Source organism: Ranitomeya imitator, chromosome 2 (assembly GCF_032444005.1).
Source record: "Ranitomeya imitator isolate aRanImi1 chromosome 2, aRanImi1.pri, whole genome shotgun sequence".
NCBI lineage: Eukaryota > Metazoa > Chordata > Amphibia > Anura > Dendrobatidae > Ranitomeya > Ranitomeya imitator.
The window spans coordinates 276122401-276142052 of record NC_091283.1 but is presented as its reverse complement, the minus strand read 5'-3'; the positions used below and the strand labels follow the sequence as shown (position 1 = coordinate 276142052).

At 41.8% G+C, this 19652-nt stretch overlaps 1 pseudogene; it reads left to right on the top strand.

Moving 5' to 3' along the window:
- Nucleotides 1–19652, top strand: part of LOC138666403 (zinc finger protein 850-like) — a 277228-nt pseudogene that overhangs the window by 92950 nt on the left and 164626 nt on the right.

Sequence of the window (19652 nt, the reverse complement as noted above, 5' to 3'; positions counted from 1 at the left end):
CAGCGATATCGTAACGATATCGCTGGAACGTCACGAATCGTACCGTCGTAGCGATCGAAATGTTATAGTGTGACGGTACCCTAAGCCAAGGTAATCAAATTAGGCATTTTCTTACAAATGGAGAGGCAGTGGGAATAATGTTCTTAGTTATCTGGAGTCCATCTGGTGGAGGTGTGAATTGTATCCATATAGTGACTCATAAATCCAGGTGTTAAATTGAGTCCTAGTGTCAACGAATTAAACATCTTCATTAGTTTGTATTCCCAAATTTTTCTTTCCCTGTGGTCCTTAAAATTACCTTTTAGTATTAAGACTTTTAAGTCTGTCATATTGTGTCCAGGTCCAGAGAAATGTTTTCCCACAGGTGTGTCCACTTCATTCCTGATTGTGTGTCTATGTACATTCATCCTAGTTTGTAGTCTTTGCAGTTTCCCCAATATAGATACTTCCAGGGCACCTCGTACATTGTATCATGTACACCACGTTGGAGGATGTACGAGAAAAGGAACCCATGACCTTATAGTCCTGATTTGTGTTTGGTACACGGACTATGTTTGTTGGTAATACGTGGGTACACGTTTTGCATTTTTTATTGTTACAGGGGAATGTGCCAGTCACTGATGGTGATGAGAGGACACTTCTGACAAGCAGATTCCTTAAGTTAGGGGGCTGTTTATAGGAGAGAAGTGGTAGTTCTGGGAATATGTCTTTCAATTTGTGATCTCTATGGAATATGGGTTGGAGATCAGCACCAATTTTCCTTTGGATGCTCATGTGGGGGTTGTATGTGAGCACAAGAGGTACCCTGTTGTTATCCTCTCTCAGTTTGTAATCCAGGAGGCTGTTTCTTGGGATCCTTGTAGCCCTGTGGATCTGCTCATCTATTACCAGTGGATGGTATCCTTGTAGGAATGTATTCCTCAGTGATCCCAGCTGTAGTTCCCTGTCTTTGCTGTCTGAACAGATCTGAATATATCTCAGAGCTTGACTGCAGATGATGGATTTTTTTTGTGTGTCTTGGATGAAAGCTGTTCCATCTAAGATAAGCCGGACATCTGGTGGGCTTGTGGTAAATGGATGTCTGTATGACATTGTCCTTGATGTGTATGGTCATGTCCAGAAAATGTATTTGGGTCTTTGAAACATTGAGGGTGAGCTTGATGGTTGGGTGGAACTTGTTGAAGTTATTGTGGAAGGTGAGTAGATCATCTTTTGAGCCTGTCCATATTATTAGCAGATCATCAATGTAGCGGAAGTATGCAAAAGGTTTAACAGAACAAGATAACAAAAATTCTTCCTCTAGTTTCGCCATAAATCAACCTTAACTTGTGTCATAGTGACATCAATGTGAATAAAGGCCAAATAGGAACGGGTCCTGAATATGGACACACAGCAAATGGGATGCTATATAATGTAATGTCCAGCTCAAAGGAAGGGAGGACGCAAGCATACCTGTACTAAATGCAGGTAACGGGAGTATAAGTTTCTATGCATGCATGCAACCTTCTTTTGAGCTGAACATTACATTTATATAGATTCCCATTTGCTGTGTGTCCATATTCGGGACCTGATCCAACTCAGTTTTTTTTCTCCATCCATGACTGCAGTGCATTTCAGTATGGATGGTATGTAGGACTTATCCACTGGGAGCAGTCCTCCTCCTTCAGTCTTGCTGCTTGTTGGCTTGGCTTGCTGCCTCTTGACGTGGTTTGGCCAGCTGCTTGCTGCCTCTTGACATGGTTTGGCCAGCTGCTTACTGCCCCTTGGTGTGGCTTGGCCCACCACTTCATACTTCCAAGGTAAAAATACCAGGGAGTGGCGCTGTCTTTTGTTACGTTATTTTTTTGTGTGTTGAGTAGTCATAACAGAATGCACTGGTTTACACAACAAGAATCCAAGGATCATTTTACCATTTGTCACTTCATATTTCCTGACATTGATTGGCCCTCTGCTTTGTACCTCTTGGCATAGCTTGGCCCTCCGCTTTGTGTCTCTTAGCATGACTTGGAGATCCACTTCGTGTCTCTTGACATGGCTTGACCCATTGTCCCATGTCAGTTGGCATGGCTCGGCCTGTTATCTTGTGCCTCTTTGCATGGCTCGGTCTGTCATCTTGTGCCTGTTGGAATGGCTCGGCCTGTCATCTTGTGCCTCTTGGCAAAGCTTGGCTCACCAACCTCATGGAGTGACTTGGCCCATTGTTTCGTGCCTCATGGCATGGAATATCCCGCAGCCCCATGGAATGGCTTCAAGCTTCTGTTTGGGACAATAGTCTTTTGTCCCTGGTTTCTTCAGGATAACAGCAGTCTGCTATGGCACAATAGGATACAGAGGAGGGATCCAGCCAGTTTTTACCACTCGCTATTGATTAATTTGTTTCATATTCCGAGTCCATTAAATATTTTGCTGTGAAAGGGGAAGAAGAATGTACTTAACTCTGGCAAAGCCATTAAAATTCATTGACTGTCTCTTGGTGAAGATAAGCAAACTGGCACATAATCTGGAGAAACCGATTAAAACCAAGGTTACGCTCGTAGTTTGGAGTTTCAGAATTCCCTGATATGCACTAATCCTGGGGAGTGGAGGAATCAATACATAAATTAAAGCTTCTCACTGCCACGCAAGCACTTTCAGTTGAGGGTACTTCTGGTAAGACAAATACCTTTTGGAAATATTGAGCTGAGAATATTTTGATATCCTTGAATTAGAAAAAAATTGAGTCTCATCATCTTATAAAGATTTGCATTATTGGACTATCTCAATGTGTTACATCGTAGAGCAGGAAGTATGCTAAGGGGAATTTTGTACTTAAAGTCAGTGGCCAGTTTCTTCTAATATCGACACTGGTCATTCAGTTGGAACCAGCTGGACATGTGTTTGGATCTTTTGCTATAATCCATGATGGTGTCATTTTAACCCCTTAGTGACCTGGTCAAATTTTTCAAATCTGACCTCTGTAACCTTTACGTGGTAATGGCTCTGGAACGCTTCAACAGATCTCATTAATTTTGAGACTGTTTTTTCATGACACATTGCAGTTTAATACTCATTTTATGTCGATATTTTCTGCGTTTATTTATAAAAAAAAATCAGAAATTTGTCAAAAAATTCCCCAAGTTAGCAATTTTCATACTTTGAATGATTATCCCTTTAAAATATCTTTTTATTTTGTTAGGATACTAGAAGGTTTAAAACTGTAGCAGTAATTTTTATTTTTTTCAAGGAAATTTACAAAACTTATTTTTGTAAGCAACCTATTAAGTTTTGATGTCATTAAGTTTTGAGGCCATTTTAAAAACAGCGCCCAGCAATGTCGTCAAAACTGCTGTCAGGTAGTTTATTAACCATTCAGCTGCTTTTCAGGAATTAATACAAAGTGGCATTTTTATCACCTAAATGTCGCTAACTTCTGAACAGGTCACTATAGTCGGTCGACTCCAAGGCCATTATTTGGCCGTTAATTGCCATTGCAAACGTCAGTACCACACAATCATAATCTCAGGATATAAATAGGGTTAAAGAGGAAGACCCCACATTCTGTTAACCATTTAGATGCCATAGTCACTATTGACAGCAAAATCTAAGGGGTTAAAATGCCATGGTTGGTGACAACACCAATCAAGTCTGATACAGCAAGGTGTCAGCTATATTGTACAGTCAACAGCTGCTGCATTTTCACCTGGCAGGAGATGCTATTGTCTGATATGTGAGGTCAGTAAAAAGACGTATTGGTGGGGTTAAATCTTCTTTATGAGATCCATGTTACCATAAGTTGTCAATAGTATAGATTACCTCTAAATATGTAAATGGTTATCAATTTCTCTATTGACTGTGGGAGACGTTTTGCATACCCAGTGTAGGAATTCACTCTCTTCTAGGCAGCGTTTCAGTCATACAAAGGCAATGTGATCAGGTCCAAACATCTGAAGTTTATTGTTGTCATAAACTCTGGACAAAACAAAACACCCCTTTCTTGACATAAAAAAAAAATCGTTTATCCAACAGCACGGACTTACCCTTTTGGATAACAGTCCTGCTCTCACAGCCTCTTTCATAGATTTTTCAACATAAGTTGTTCTTTCCACCTCCATCCATAGACAACTTCTGAGGCAGCTCAGCTGCCTTAAGTAGCCTCTTCAAAATCCCAGAGTGGCAATATAGGAACAGCCAGTCCCACCTAGCTCTTCTGGCCGCTCCTAAAACCCAAACCAACAATCTGGGCCCATTAAAAAAAATTTCCAACCAATGGTGCTGGAGCCTTCTTTTCCAGGCCTCACGCCAATGAGTCTAGCCACATCTGTAACACATAACTCCCATCCAGGACCTTTCCAGCTGCTTTCTACACCAGATTTAGTATACATACCAGCTGTAGTAAGAACTCCTTCTCTAGTTCTTGGCCCTCTGACCAAACTTCTTTGACTTCAGTGGTCTCCTCTTGGTTGAACTTTGGATACTTTTGGTATTTCTGGACCTTCGTTCCAAGTCACAGTTGGAGTTCCAGGGTTTCCAGTTATTTTTGTAACATGGAACTTGTAGGTAGATTGTTTCTCTTTCTATTTTGTTTCTTGATTGTTCTAAACTTGATTGTACCTTTTGTCTTAGGCTAATGTGTTATAATATTAGAGCGTTACACGTGACATGTATCTTTTACTATATTTTTACATGTCAGTATGCCTAGTTTGAGTTCTATAATTGACAAATCTGTATAAAGTTTGGTGAGAGAAGTACAGCCTCTTTCTATACTCTTAGTTGGAAATTTAAGATTATACTGGTTTTACTACCTTACTTGTCTCCTTGTTGGAGATGTAAAATGGTAAAATTAATAAAAATCTCAGTCTATACTTCTAGTTGGAATTATAACATGTGTGAGGCAGTGACCGGTGTTATATGCGAGGGTCGGGTTTTCCCTGAGGCTCAAGGCCACAGGTTCTTTGTAAGGCAACACAGAAACAAGCAGAGCCAAAAGGCCAGGCACCCTCAGGGTACTCAGCAGTGTAGTCGCCCACCGCAACCGGTCACGGACTGTCTTTGTTTTCCCGACTGTGATCCGAAGGATCCTATTTACTTTGTTTGTGAGTACACTGTTTTGGTAAATCAAATTGGCATAAATTAAAAATCTTTTTTTGTCCCACCAGACATTAAACACTAAAGCGCACACACCACCCTTCTGGGGACAACCTTGCCAGGTTTGGTTTTTTTTTTAACGTTTTTTATTTTTTTGCAGTACAGTTAAAAAAAAAAGGCAGAACAAAAATCATTAGTGGCCCCCAAAACACACATATTGAAAAAACTCCTTGGTTATAAGTTGTCCGATAACATATATAAGACTCACTGTAGGTGACAAGCTTCATGATATTGCCGAACTGGTTTCACTTTCTCGCTTTGTCAGGAGTAAATGTGGAATCCACATTCTATAAATTTGAAGGAAGATTGGCCTGAATGGTGAATTACCCATAAATCATATTACAATTGGACACATTGTAGCAGGTGGAAATAATAAATCTTGTTTTTCCAGAAATTATTGTGAAGTAACGAGATGTATTCAAATGAACGCTTATCATCATATCTTATTGGCTGTATTGTGCTGAGTGTAGCATGCATTATATTGTATATTGTTAAATATCTCCCAAATTATGAATTTATTACTGCCGTGATCACAACTGACAGGACAAAGGTTTCTCTATCTGGTCTCTAGATGGATGGAATGCTCAAACTAATTATTGTTGAATTTTGGTATCACAACTCCAGTAGTTGTATGTTTTACATGGTATTTTGTATGTTGTTATGCCGACTTTTTCCTACAATATAGGATACAAATAACTGATCTATATAATTTTATTGACTTGTCAAGGATGGATAGGAACAGGGTCAAGATGGTGGAGAGAATATTACACCTCACCCTAGAGATCCTCTTCCGGCTTACTGGAGAGGTGAGAGATTATGATGACATCACATTCTTATCTTTGGGAATAACAGATGGACAGAACTGGAGAGGTGAGGACTCTGGAAATGTCTGTAGTGAGATTTATTAATGTCTCTCCATAACCAGGATTACACGGTAGTGAAGAAGACCTCTAGTGAGCGCTGTCAGGACCCTGTATCTGAGGGATGGGGAAGATCCCTGAGCTCAATCTTGGGGCCCCCACCTCACCTGATACATGAGGACATCAATGACAAGAAGATCCTAGAAGTTGCCTACAAGATGATTGATCTGCTGACTGGAGAGGTGACACTGCTGGGAATGCTGGGACATTATACAATAATGCTATGAAGGGATCGGGGGATGACAGTATCATTGTATGTGTCAGGTTCCTATAAGGTGTCAGGATGTCGCCATCTATTTCTCCATGGAGGAGTGGGAGTATTTAGAAGGACACAGAGACCTGTACAAGGACGTCATGATGGAGGTTCCCCAGCCCCTCACATCACCAGGTAATAGACAGGACTAAATACACACGGCCTATAATTATCTGTGTGTAAAGAATGAATTCAGTCCCTGTATGTGTTTCCTCCAGATCTATCCAGTAAGAGGACAACACCAGAGAGATGTCCCCGTCCTCTTCTTCCTCAGAAATGTAAACAAGAAGATCCCAATGTTCCTGAGGATCATCAGGTAGATGGAGAGAAGGAGTCATGAGATCTCCCCTATGATGTGTAGACGGCTGTGAAGGTCTTGTGCTCAGTCTTCTTTTATCCACCAATATTATGTTTTATACTTGTGTAATGAGAACGGTGGAAATTGCAGGATTAGGCTGGGTTCACATTGGGTTATGGCAGTCCGTTAGACGGACTGCGTTACACCGAGGCATAACGCGGTGTAACACAGTCTGTTAACGCTGCCATTAACCCCTATTATTGGGCGCATCGCCAACGCATGCCATAATTGGCATGCGCTAGAGATGTGCCGTCATTCTGTACGCGGGCTGCAGCGTTTACGGGTCCATCACCGCTAGCGCAGATAGAGCATCTGCGCTAGCGCGATCGCATGACGCAATTTTTTTTGGCACTTTGGCACTTGCGTTAACGCAGTCGGTTTAATGTATGCGTTGAACGGACTGCACTTAAGCATTGTGAACCTAGCCTTAGAGCTGATCATAGATGTGACTTCTCCATCTGTCTGTGACTTTTGCAATATTTGTTCCAGGGTGAAGATCTGACCCATATTAATACTACAGACACATATGAGATGGATCATGAGTGGTGTAAAGAAGAGATTCCTACATATGACTACCCTGGTGAGTAGTAACCACTAAGCTGTGCAAGGCCTCCATGGATACTGTTCTATTGGCAAGTGCTAAATATCTGGATTGAGTTTGAGAAATTAATTTTTAAGTTATGTTCCAATAAATTTTTAGAAGTGTTAAAATTAATAATACGAAAAAATTGGAAACATTAGCTGAACTTTTCTGGTCTGGGAAAAATGTAAATGGTATTATAAAATTACAATACATACAGCAATTAGTCTACCCGATTTTCCTTTTTTCTCAAATACATAATTAATAGAGTTGTCAAGATATCCTGGCCTAAGCAAGTAATCAATAGCATTTTACTGCAGTCGGTGGCGTGACTTTACCAGTAAATAACAAGAACAACTTGTGTAATAAGGTCATAAATCCAGGCTTTACTGACCATTAAACTTTCTACATGCTAGAATTTTCAATTTTTTTTTGTAAGTCAGAGGCAAAAAATGTAGTGTAAGCCACGAGACAAGAGCCTTGGGGCAGTGCCTTCATACTGTGTTTCACTTTTGCCATATGAGAAGTGTTACAGTAAGGACGTGGCTAATGTTTTCAGGCCGGCCAAATCTCATATCATATGGTAATTCTCAGAATTTACTGAAGCTAAGACTTTCTGAAGGGCGTGACTAAGCTGGGTGAATTCAGGAAGTGTCCTTAATTATTATGCAGCTATGTATTCTAAGAAACATTATTGTATTGTAAGAAACATCAGCTTGCCAAAAAAGAAGGAATCAAAATTGATGGATGAATCATCAATAATCTTAACATTGATAGCAACAAGCGTAGATGGAATGAAGGACTTATTAAGGAGTGTCAAGATGGAAAGCTTGAACATGGGACTGCTACTCAACACAAAGTAGACGAAGATATTGACTACAGCCAGGCACGACCGGGATGCATTTGAGATGGACGACGATGAACTGGAAGTTGTTAATGACTTCTACCTACTTGGATCAATGATCACTCAAGATGCATCAACCACACTGGAAGACAATAGAAGAATAGCTACTGGTAAATCCCCAATGAACTCACTGGACAAGGTCTTCAAATCAAGGAACATTTTACTGGTGATGAAGACACAGCTTGTACATAGTCTGGTGTTTTTTTCTGTAGTAACTTATGTATGGCAACAAAGAAACAAGGCAGAAGAAGAATCGACATATTCGAAATGTGGTGCTGGAGTAGGATGATATCAATGCCATGGATGGCAAGAAGAACAACCAAATCAATCTTTGAACAAATCAAGTCAGACATGTCATTCGAAGCAAGGATCGTCAAGCTATGGCTTGCCTAGTTTGGGCACATCTTACAAAGAGAGCAATCACTGGAGAAGGACATCATGGTCAAGTCGTCACTCCTCGTTCTTTGTTATCCACCAAACAGACAAATGGTGCTCAGTACAGCAGTTGAGAGTTTATTCACTGTTTATTTATCCAAGATATGGGTAGCACGGTTGTTTAGTGGTTAGCACTGCAGCCTTGCAGCTCTGGGGTCCTGGGTTCAAATCCCACCAAGAACAACATCTGCAAGGAGTTTGTATGTTCTACCCGTATTTGCTTAGGTTTCCTCCGGGTTTTCTGGTGTCCTGCTAGACATATTGATTTAGATTGTGAGCAGCAATGGGGACAGCGATGATAATGTATGGAAAGAGCTGCGGAATTTGATGGCGCTATATAAGTAAAGCATAGTATTCAAAAGTTTTATCAGGAAAGAAAATTCTCAGCATTCACCACATGGGGTAAAACCATGTTTGCTTATTTTTATCAAAAGCAAACAGTAGATTATATATAATACACCGGTCTTTTTAGTATCCACTCCAAGCTTTGTTTACATTGTCTGTACAATTCTTCATTTACCCCCTTAATGACCAGGGGTATTTCCATTTTTGCTTCTCTGTTTTTTGCTCCCCTTCTTCCCAGAGCCATAACCTTTTTTATTTTTCCATCAATTTGGCCATGTGGGGGCTTGTTTTTTTCCGGGAAGAGTTGTACTTTTGAACAACACCATTGGTTTTGCCATATAGTTTACTGGAAAACGGGAAAAAAAATCAAAGTGTGGTGAAATTGCAAAACAAGTGCAATTCCACAATTGTTTTTTTTTTTTTTTTTTTAACTCTTACTGCTAAAACTAACCAACCATTAAGATTTTCCAGGTCATTACGAGTTTTTAGATACGTAACATGTATAGCTTCTTTTTTATTTAAGTGGTGAAATATAAAATCCAAATAAAAAAAATCCAAATTAAAAAAAAAAAAGTTGACATTTTCCAAGACCTGTAGCATCTCCATTTTTTTGTGATCTGGGGCTGGGTGAGGGCTTATTTTTTGCGCACCAAGCTGACATTTTTATTGATACAATTTTGGTGTGGATATGACCTTTTGATCGCCCGTAATTGCATTTTAATGCAATATTGTGGCAACCAAAAAAACATAATTCTGGTGTTATGCCTTTTTTCCGCGTTACGCCGTTTACCGATCGGATTATTTTTTTTTATACTGTATATCGATATAGCAGGGGATTCTAAATGCGGCGATACCACATGTTTTTTTGTTTTTTTATTTTGAATGGGGGGTGATTTGAACTTTTTATATTTTTTATTTATTATTTTTTCCTGTTACACTAGCTTCAATAGTCTCCATGGGAGACTAGAAGCTGCGATCACCTGATCGCTTATGTTTCAAAGAGCAGGGCTTCATCCCTGCTCTGTATAGCAAAAATTCTCATTTGCTTAGAGTGCCGACCGCTGGGCGGCGCTCATAGCAATCCAGCGATGACAACCACAGGGGTCTCCTGCAGACTCTTGGTTGTCATCTCAACCCATAGACGACCCAATGTCATATGACACGGGCGCCAATGGGCGTGGTTTGCGACACCCTTTTTGACACGTACATGTTAAATGTCGCTGTCAGAGATTGACAGTGGCATTTAACATGTGAACAGTCACTGGTGGATTGATATTCCACCAGCGGCTGTTAGGGGCACATGACAGCTGATCAGATCAGCTGTCATGTGCCGGAAAAGGTGCTGGCTCATCGCCAGAGCTCTCGCCAAACGGGGATGCACCAATGACAGACACTGCACGTCATTGGGTGTCAAGGGGAAAGGTTAATTAGAAATTGCTGATGACAGTCAACACTGAACCGTGAACCTATGAAGATGTTGGTTTCAAGTAAAAGATGGCCTTGCATCGCCTGCTGCTTGTTTTGAAGTCCACTGCTAGATTTTTGCTACAAATTATTGTTTTAACTCCAAAGTAATTTTTACTTCATGCCTTGTAATTTGTATAAAAAGTTTTAAGTATAAATATTTTAAAATATAACTAAATTTAGGTGATTTTATTCAAAATTGAGAAAGTTGTTTTTATTCTTGGCAGATGACTTTACCTGGAGCTCAGAGGGACAGTGGATATCTTTAGATTATAAAGCAGATGATTATGCTATCACACAAGAACCATACGAAGAGCGTGTCATAATCCCAAATATAGCCCTTCACAGCAAAGATCTATCATCTGAGCCTCTTAAACAGGTCCTATCGTCTGAGTCTTCACAGAAAATTAAGAAAAATAAACATCACCGAAGAGGTTTCCTGAAACAAAGTTCTCATGTTGGAGAGAAGCCATTTTCTTGTTCACAATGTGGAAAATGTTTTGAATGGAAATCATATCTTGTTAAACATGAGAAAATTCACACTGGGGAAAAGCCATTTTCTTGTGAAGAATGTGGGAAATGTTTTAGAGAGAAATCGGACCTTTTTAAACATCAGAGAATTCACACAGGAGAGAAGCCGTTTTCATGTTCAGAATGTGGAAAATGTTTTAACCAAAAATGGTGCCTTGTTACGCATCAGAGAATTCACACAGGAGCAACGCCATTTTCTTGTTCAGAATGTGGGAAACTTTATAACAAGAGAGCAAGCCTTGTTAGACATCAGTGGGTTCACACAGGGGTGAAACCATACTCTTGTTCAGAATGTGGGGCCCTTTTCACCGATAAATCATCTCTTGTTAAACATCAAAATGTTCATACAGGAGCAATTCCTTTTTCATGTTCAGAGTGTGGGAAATGTTTTAAACAGAAATCAGGTCTTGTTAAACATCAGAGAACTCACACAGGAGCAAAGCCATATTCATGCTTAGAATGTGATAAAACGTTTACTAATAAATCAAATCTTGATAGACATCAGTGGGTTCACACAGGGGTTAAGCCATTTTCATGCTTAGAATGTGGGGCACTTTTTACTGATAAATCATCTCTAGTTAAACATCAAAATGTTCATGCAGGATCAATGCCATTTTCATGTTCAGAATGTGGGAAAACTTTTAATAATAAATCACATCTTGTTAGACATCAGTGGGTTCACACAGGGGTGAAGCCATTTCCATGTTTAGAATGTGGAAAATGTTATAGCCAAAATTCAGATCTTCTTAGACATCAAAAAACTCACTCAGGGAAAAAAGCATTTTAATAACCAAAATACATTTTTTTCACCAACAAATCAATTCTTAAAGGGAATCTGACAGTAGATGTATTCCACTCGGTCCATGAGTATTATGTATCAGACACTGACTGTATGATATCAGTTAGGCATGCGGTTTTTCAGAGAGTGACATGCTATAAAAGCCGCCGTAAGCTTTCGGATTAAAAAAAATTGACAGAATAAGCAACCATTATAGTTTATGGTGCTGTTTACATGAGAAAATCATAGAGCAGGTATGTTATTTACGGACATCTGAATGAGGCCTTGAAGGGAATCTGTCAGCAGGTTTATGCTATGTAATCTGTGGACAGCATGATGTAGGGGTTAAAACACTGAATTCAGCATTCTGTTATAAGCTATGTGCTGCTGTTTCCACACAATGATAGTTTTATCACTCAGAGATAATCACTGCTTAGTTCACAGTGCAAGTGCCAAGTTGTCCGACCACACCCCTTTGTGGGCGGGCTTAGTTTTCTGAGCTCTGCTTCACACTACATCTATGAACTCTGTGTCAGAACCGCTGCATCCAGTACACTTAGTTTATACATCTTTGGAATTGGGGTCTTTTTTACTACATTATATTGATCTCAGATGACGTAGAAAAAACCTGCTGACAGCTTCTCTTTAAGCTTCTTTTACTTACAGTAGAAGAAAAATGCAACTGTTATAGTCAAAATACAGTCGCACATCATTGATGAGATGGGAAAGTCAATTTAGAACAGTAACTCATGGTCAAGAACTGAAAATTGAGCAGTGCTGTAAAAAAAGTATTTGCCATTTTCTACAGTTTCTATTATTTGCCTTATTTTGTCACATGTAGAATCATATAATCATAGAATGTTAGCGTGGGAAGAGACCTCCGGGGTCATCATGTCCAACCCCCTGCTCACTAAACCATCTCAGACAGGTGTCTGTCCAGCCTCTGTTTGAAAACTTCCATTGAAGGAGAACTCACCACCTCCCATCACAACCTGTTCCACTCATTGATCACATGTAAATGTTTGAGAGTATTTAACAAATTTTAGTGTAAAAAAAACAATTAAACATGTAAACTCAAACTGTACAGTAGCTTATCAATCATTCCATTAAGTGAAGATAAAGATTTATTTGCATCCTATCTCCCGCTTGAAAAATGAAGTATTAGCTTCCCTAAGTCAAATATTTGGTGGCGATCACTTTTATTACATCACTGTGTAGGAATTTTGGTCACTTTACTTTGCAGATTTATTTTCATTTGGGTACTTTAGAAGGTTTTCAAGTATAAACTATCCACTGAAATTTTTGCCACGACATCTCACTGAGATTCAAGTTAGGACTTTGGCTCCGACACTCTATCACCTTAATTTTTTACTTTTGAGCCATTCAGAGATAGACTTGCTTGTGTGATCTTCCGATATAAATCACAATTCATGTTTCCGTCAGTCTTCACAACTCCAGTCAGGTCTTACAGAAGCACTACACCATCACATTAATACATTTGACTGTTGACATGATGTTCTTAAAGTGGAAGGCAGTGTTTGATGTAACGGGAGCTATTTAAAAAATCATCTTTGAGTCTTCAGATCACAGAATATTATCACAAGTCTTGTAGGTTAATTAGATGTCATTTTTTAAGTATTAAGTGTGGTGCAGTAAAAGGTGTAGTGCTGGACGGAAGATGTATTTCTCCCAGCAGGATAAGTTTTGGCCTGTTATTTTCCTAAGGTTGAGGACCTGCAGTGATGTCGCGATCACGTGATCAGCCCATGTGATGGGTCCCTCACCTTTAGATGTGGCTATAGACTATGTAATGGAGTTTCTTCTGTTTGGCACATGTTATTCTGGGTGTGGAGCTAGGCTGGAATGAGCCTGAACTGTTCTCTCTGCCACACGTCACAAAGGATGGTGACATGATGTTTAGCAACCCTGGGAATGGCACCTGGCGGAAGCCGCTGACCTGGCAGCCGCTTAGTTAAGCCCGTCCCGTGTAAGTGTGAGTCTGAGACCAGTGGTTCTCCAAGCTGGAGTATGTTTGTTTTTTTTTCTCTTACTTTCTGTCTCGGACTGTTTAAATTGTCAATAAACCACTGAAGATTGGACTGGAAGCCTGTGTGTTGCCTCATTACTGCGGCCCTACCATTGCTCACCTGAGCCAATCCCTACATTTTGGTGGAGAATGCGGGCAATCGCAGTGAGGCCTGGCTATTTTTGCTTATTTTTACTCTGAACTCCGGCTTATGTCCTGGGTGAAAGGAGTAACGCAGACCCAGTCGGGAAACTCTGCAGAAATGGAGGCCACAATAAAAGTGCTTGTGGATGCTATGTGACAACAGCAGCAGGCTACGCAGCAGCAGCAGGAAACCAACCAGCTGTTGATACAGCATATCACGGCGTCGTAGACAAGAGGAGCTTCACGGGGAATCCATGATGTCCGGAAAGCGGTTCGTGCAGCGATCCCCAAAATGGAGAAATCTGATGATGTCGAGACATACCTGATAGTTACTAACATGGGACGAGCTCTGAGACGTGGAAACTCTGTTGACCGCAATCCCTAATCCTATCCAACCACACTAGAGGTAGCCGTGGATTGCGCCTAACGCTCCCTATGCAACTCGGCACAGCCTGAGAAACTAACTAGCCCTGAAGATAGAAAAACAAGCCTACCTTGCCTCAGAGAAATTCCCCAAAGGAAAAGGCAGCCCCCCACATATAATGACTGTGAGTTAAGATGAAAAAACAAACACAGAGATGAAACAGATTTAGCAAAGTGAGGCCCGACTTACTGAATAGACCGAGGATAGGAAAGATAGCTTTGCGGTCAACACAAAACCCTACAAACAACCACGCAGAGGGGCAAAAAGACCCTCTGCACCGACTAACGGTACGGAGGTGCTCCCTCTGCGTCTCAGAGCTTCCAGCAAGCAAGAAAAACCAATAAAGCAAGCTGGACAGAAAAAATAGCAAAACAAAAGTCACACAAGCAGAACTTAGCTTATGCAGGAAAGATAGGCCACAGGAACGATCCAGGAGAAAGCAAGACCAATACTAGAACATTGACTGGAGGCCAGGATCAAAGCACTAGGTGGAGTTAAATAGAGCAGCAACTAACGACTTAAGCTCATCACCTGAGGAAGGAAACTCAGAAGCCGCAGTACCACTTGTGACCACAGGAGGGAGCTCGACCACAGAATTCACAACAGGGGTTGTGGTTAGCTTACATTATGATTTGATGCTTGGTAGAGATTTTCCTTTATTTCTGTACTTTGGCCAACAGTTGTCTCACCCATTGGACAACTGCCGACACCGGTGACAACCAGGTTACATTCTCCAGGAGTGGGGCATGAACCTGGTGGCCCAGAGGAAGAAGTCTTGGCGGTAGGGGTGGTCTCCCCTTCGGTGGAGGAGGGGGAAAATTCTCCCATAGAAGTGTTGGCTGGGGATGTGGAAGACTTGCCGCCAAGACCTGAATTGTTAGACTTAAATATATCGAGCGATAATTTTGGTACAGCGCAACTCCAATACCCTACTTTGACTTGGGCCAGGGAAAATGTACTGTTTATTAATGGGGAACCCCAACAACCTGGGGCAGCCACCGAGTTGCCACGCTTTGAGCTAAACCGAGACCTGTTGTATCGAGTTGAGAAAGTACGTGGGGAAATGGTAGAGCAGTTATTGGTACCTCAGGCTTATCATAGGCTGGTAATGGACCTAGCGCATGCGCATGTACTCGGTGGGCATTTGGGCCGAAATAAAACCCTAGACCAAATTTTGCAGCGGTTTTACTGGCTAGGGGTCCATGAAGAAGTTAAACGGTATTGTAATTCCTGTCCTTTGGCCAGGTAACCAGTCCCCAGCCACACTTTCGAAGTCCTTTAGTGCCTTTACCTATTATAGAGGTGCCTTTCGCAAGAGTGGCAATGGATCTGGTCGGTCCTGTCAATAAGTCAGCAAGGGGGCACCAACACATCCTAGTGGTTCTAGATTATGCCACCCGGTATCCTGAGGCTGTTCCGCTGCGCCACACGTCAGCTAAGCTCATAGCAAAATAACTCATGGGTATGATTTCTAGGGTGGGGATTCCGCAAGAGATTTTAACAGACCAAGGAACCCCCTTTATGTCAAAAATTATGAAAGAGCTCTGCCGCTTGTTAAATGTCAAACAGTTGTGCACCTCAGTTTATCATCCCCAAACAGATGAGCTGGTAGAAAGATTCAATAAGACACTAAAGAGCATGCTAAAAAAACGTTTCTAAAGATGGGAAGGACTGGGATCTTTTACTCCCATATTTGTTGTTTGCAGTACGGGAGGTGCCGCAGGCATCTACAGGGATCTCGCCCTTTGAATTATTGTATGGCCGACATCCCCGGGGCTTACTTGATATAGCTAAAGAGGCTTGGGAGAACCAAGCAACCCCCCACAAGAGTGTAATAGAGCATGTTGCAAAAATGCAGGAAAGGATGGAGACAGTCCTACCATTGGTCTGGGAACATATGGAAGCAGCACAACAGTCACAGAGTCGGGTCTATAACCGGGAGGCTCGGGTAAGAACCTTTAGTCCTGTGGATCGGGTGTTGGTACTTGTGCCCACAGTGGATAGCAAATTTCTGGCAAGGTGGCAGGGGCCCTATGAGATTATGGAGAAGGTGGGACCGGTAGACTATAAGGTACACCAACCAGGTCGGAGGAAGCAAGAGCAGGTTTATCATATTAATTTGCTTAAACTGTGGAAAGACAGAGACCACCTTGGCGGGGATAGTCCGCTGCCTGTATTTCCTGTAGAGAAGGCTCCATTACCTCTGAGTGAGTCAGGAGAAGCCTTGTCTGTAGTCAAAGTACCAGATACTTTGTCTCCTAAACAGGTTCAGGAAGTCTGGGAATTTGTTAGCCGAAATACGGATGTTTTTTCTGAGCTCCCTGGACATACCTCCATATTCCAACATGACATTGTTATGGAGCTACAGGCCAAAGTCCGATTAAAGCCATATCGGGTGCCTGAGGCCCGGCAACAAGCTATATCCCGGTAGGTGGAAAATATGCTACGATTAGGGGTCATAGAAGAGTCGCAAAGTGACTGGGCCAGTCGAATAGTCCTAATACCTAAGCCTGATGGGACTAAGATTCTGTAATGACTTCAGAAAACTTAATGAAGTTTCAAAATTTGATGCTTACCCCATGCCCCGGGTGGATGAATTGATAGAGCGGTTTGGGCAGGCACGGTATTTTTCAATCCTTGACCTTACAAAAGGGTATTGGCAGGTGCCCTTAACAAAGGCAGCTAAGGAAAAAACGGCCTTTGTAACGCCCGAAGGGCTGTTTCACTATAAGGTATTACCCTTTGGTTTGCATGGTGCGCGGGCGACGTTCCAACGGTTAATGTATATTGTTCTATGTCCCCACCGCCGTTATGCCTCAGCCTATCTGGATGATATTGTTGTGTACAGTGCAGACTGGGAGAGTCACATACCCAAGGTACAGGCGGTGATGATAGATTCCCTCCGACAAGCAGGGCTAACAGCCAATCCAAAGAAGTGTTCCATAGGGTTGGAGGAAGCTCGGTACTTGGGTTATGTCATCGGGAGAGGGGTCCTTAAGCCCCAAATAAACGAAGTGGAGGCAATTCAGAACTGGCCCTGTCCCCTCACCACAAAGCAGGTAAAAGCTTTTTGAGGCTTAGTGGGATATTACAGGCGATTTGTTCCCAACTTTGCAATGTTGTCCGCACCTTTAACAGACTGCTTGAAAGGGAGGAAGTCTGTGATGGTCCAATGGAATGATCAGATAGAAGAGGCCTTTGTAAAGTTAAAATCAGTACTGTGTGGTACACCCGTTCTGATTACACCCAATTTCAAAAGAGAGTTCATCGTGCAAACCGATGCCTCTGAGATAGGTCTTGGTACCGTGTTGTCTCAAGAAATTAATGGAGAAGAGCATCCCGTTAGTTTCCTGAGTCGGAAGCTTACCCCAGCCGAAAGCAGGTAGAGTATTGTGGAGAGAGAGTGCTTGGCCATTAAATGGGCACTTGAGTCTCTTCGCTATTATTTGCTGGGAAGAAAATTTCGCTTGGTAACAGATCACTCCCCTCTTACACGGATGAGTCAAGCTAAGGAGAGAAATGCACGAGTCACAAGGTGGTTTCTGTCCCTGCAAAATTTTAAATTTTCAGTAGAACATCAGGCAGGCAGACTACAGGAGAATACAGATGCCCTGTCCAGAGTCCACTATATGTTATGTGTCCACCCCCATAGGGTTGAACAAAGGGGGGAGGTATGTGGTGCAGTAAAAGGTGTAGTGCTGGACAGAAGATATATTTCTCCCAGCAGGATAAGTTTTGGCCTGTTATTTTCCTAAGGTTGAGGACCTGCAGTGATATCACGATCATGTGATCAGCCCATGTGATGGGTACCTAACCTGTGGGTGTGGCTATAGACTATGTGATGGAGTTTCTTCTGTTTGGCACATGTTATTCTGGGTGTGGAGCTAGGCTGGAAGAAGCCTGAACTGTTCTCTCTGCCACACATGTCACAAAGGATGGTGACATGATGGTTAGCAACCCTGGGAATAGCACCTGGCGGAAGCCGCTGACCTGGCAGCCACTTAATTAAGCCCGTCCCGTGTGTGAGTCTGAGACCAGTGGTTCTCCAAGCTTGGAGTATTTTTGTTTTTTTTCTCTTACTTTCTGTCTCGGACTGTTTAAATTGTCAATAAACCACTCAAGATTGGACTGGAAGCCTGTGTGTTGCCTCATTACTGCGGCCCTACCATTGCTCACCTGAGCCAATCCCTACATAAGTGACAAACCTTTTATATTCTTCTTGGTCAGTCACTGATTGCAACTCTCCTATGGATCCCATTTTTGTCCAGCGTATTTTTTGTTGTGGAATTGTGTATTTTGACTTTAACTGAGGCAAGTGTGAGGCCTGCGGTTCTTTAGATGTTCATCTGGCTTCTTTTGTGACCTCCTGGATAAATTGTCGATGTGATTTTGGTGAAACTTTGGTAGGCCAGTCACTCCAAGGAGGGTTCATCAAGGTTCTAATTTTTTTTCCATGTGTGGAAAATAAATCTTATTGTAATTCACTAGAATTCCCTGAGCCTTAGCAATGGCTTGTAACCCTGTACAGACTGGTAGAATTAAATGGCTTTGGCATCTGTATTTGAATCTCTTTAGAATATGGCATCATATCCGGTAGTTTGAGACCTTCCAGTCTGTTTCACATTGCCAGATGGCTTCCTCATGTTTAGATTCAATATGTCTGTTCTTGGCCCCCTCTTCAAACTGCCACCATGTACAGTATATCACAAAAGTGAAAATTGCCCCAGCCAAAGTCCTGGGCACTACAACATACATGGCACTACAACGTACTGGGCACTAAAACAGCAGATTTGCAATTTTCACTCAGCAACATCCATTGCTGCTTGTTCCTGGCATATACCCATGGAGTCAAAAACATCACTACACTGGTAGACAAATTCCCAGAGTTGTGAGATCTCCAAAATGAGGTCACTTGAGGGGGGATTCTGCTTTTCTGGCACTTAGGGGTTCTGGATATGGAGTCCACAAATTATTCTACGATAACTTGTTTTCCAAGAGTCAAATAGCGCTCTGTCCCTCCCGAGTCTCACCAAGTGGCTAAGCAGTACTGTACAGCCACATATGGGGTATTGCCACATTCATCAGAAATTGTGGGACAAATTTTGTTGCTGTTTTTACCCATTTCCCCTTGTAAAATCTGAGGCTAAAACAACATTTTTGTGGTAAATATGTAATTATTTTTTCTTCACTGCCCAATGGTATAAAATTCTGTGACCCATCTATGGTTTCAATATGATCACTGCACCCCTAGATTAATTCATTGAGAGGTGTAGTTGGGAAACTACGATCACTTATGGGGGGTTCTGCTGTTCAGGCACAACAGCTGCTCTCCCAGTGGGTCATGGCACCCTCAAACTGTAACAAAA